Source organism: Styela clava, chromosome 5 (genome assembly GCF_964204865.1).
Source record: "Styela clava chromosome 5, kaStyClav1.hap1.2, whole genome shotgun sequence".
Lineage (NCBI taxonomy): Eukaryota > Metazoa > Chordata > Ascidiacea > Stolidobranchia > Styelidae > Styela > Styela clava.
Window position 1 is genome coordinate 8,789,559 of NC_135254.1, and position 1,961 is coordinate 8,791,519.

At 31.9% G+C, this 1,961-nt stretch overlaps 1 long non-coding RNA gene across 1 annotated transcript; it reads right to left on the minus strand.

Annotated features, from left to right (window-relative positions):
* Positions 1-321: 321 nt before the first annotated feature.
* On the minus strand, positions 322-1,518 carry LOC144422690 (uncharacterized). The gene is made up of 3 exons (XR_013475322.1): positions 1,388-1,518; positions 1,049-1,094; positions 322-513 (listed from the first exon to the last, which is right to left on the minus strand). It is a non-coding gene; the product is annotated as an uncharacterized LOC144422690 (long non-coding RNA).
* Positions 1,519-1,961: the final 443 nt, after the last annotated feature.

A 1,961-nucleotide genomic window follows, 5' to 3' on the forward strand; every position in this document is an offset into this window, starting at 1 on the left:
TGTCCAAGTCTTTATCAAATTATTGTTTTTTCTCCAGATTATTAACTACGTTTGTCAGAATAGGTTTAAATTAATTAATTCAACTAAATACAACAAAAGGCGGCTTTAGTGTAGTTAAAAGTATCCCACGTTAAAAATCATATAGTAAACGTTCCCATCGGTACGACTTACATGAATGCCTCATAATTATCCCCTGATAAATTTTCAAGTTTTAATTTTTGACTTTTTAAAATATATGTTGTACTTGATGTTTCCTTAATCAGATGTTTGCAGTATATTTATTTAAATTAAAAAAAGTCCTGGTCACTTTCACGAGGTCCAAATTAGTATTAAGAAAACAACAAACATTCAGATTTTATCATAGTAAATTGTTTTATAAAACGTACACAAAGACTGGCCCAAAGTCTTTTTTCAATTATTCACGATAACAACAATAATAAAACACATCGCTGAATTATTAGTTAGATGGCACAAAATGATGAACGAAGACAAGCGAAGTTATTCGAGGTTTACCTGAATTTAAGAAATAGGTATATTAGTTGTGGCATATAATTGTAATAGATAAAATTTCAACATAATTTTTTTTATGAATACGTTTCTAATTCGATTCTAGACGAATAGATGACTTGGAGATCTTAATTACATTGGCGTTCTTGATTTCCCTTCCCGGGTCTAAAGTCTATGCTCATCAACTCATCTTGAATGTACTATTATTGACGGAAGGAGCGTAGCCATAAATTTTCAAATGGGTAGGGGGTTTTAAAATTTACAAGTTAAACCATAACAGCTAGCGGGTCCAGAAAACGTGGGTTCAAGTGTCATTAGAGTCATTTTCGCATTCCTATCGGGGAAAGGAGGGTCTCTCCTGAGTTCGCCCCTGATGGGCGGGCAGTGCCAGCCCGAACGATTTTTGGGTCGGTTTATCAATAGTATTCCATACTTCGATCAATGACTCCTTTTGAAATGGAAAAAATAAATTAAAAGAAATCGCAAATGTACTTTGAAAATACTTAAATGTAATGAATGAAACAATTTCTTGAATACTTACTCTTCGTCAAAATTGTCAGAGCTGAGCAAAACATCTCTATCGACAACTAAAAGAAAAGATAATGAATTAATTTTGAAAGGATCAGTGTTTGTGTTGTCGCATATTTTAAACAACTCTTATCAGTACTCAATGTTGTCAGTATAATAAATATAAAAACATCCAAATTGCAAGAAACAACGCTTTACCTTGTGAAGTTGAAATTGCTTGTAAACGTTGGTAAAGCATAGGACGCAATTGTGTAAATTATGCAGTTGAAACACACAAATTCCTAATCATTTAAATAAATTTTAATAAAAATAAATTAGCATTCCACAAAGTTTAGTAATATGCATTACTTACAGCTTGGTGGAAGTCTTGCATTGACTTGCAGGAAGGAGAGAAAAATAACAAACAGAAGCCTAATCATGAATTGAAAGAAATTTGTATTTTTCATTGTTGGATATTTGTCTATTTTAAAGTTGTCTTTTTCTGAAAAAAAAAAAAAATGTCTGTCAATTCTGATTGTAGGGATTTCGTCAATTTAATATTAAGTGCTCTATTGGATTGCATGAAATACAGTCTCTTATTTTGCAAAATTGCACAAAATAGAAACAAAGTATTTGAAATAAGTTACGAAAACAACGCAAGCGGTGATATATTTCACACAAAAGAATATTTCGTAAAACCCTCAGTCCACTTTTTCACTGGCGACGTTGTGTAATTTTACTAAAAGTTTAGAATTTTTACCAAATTTAAAATGTGTTATGTTGGCCTAAGTTCACCGAGTTCTAATTCAAATATTTATCAAAAATCCACCCCTTGCGGATTTCAAGCTTGACCTGAATCAACTGCCCCAACACTTTAAGACTTTGAATCGAACGACGATACACTTCCTCATTAAAACTTCCAAACTTAGCGATATATGCACTACAAC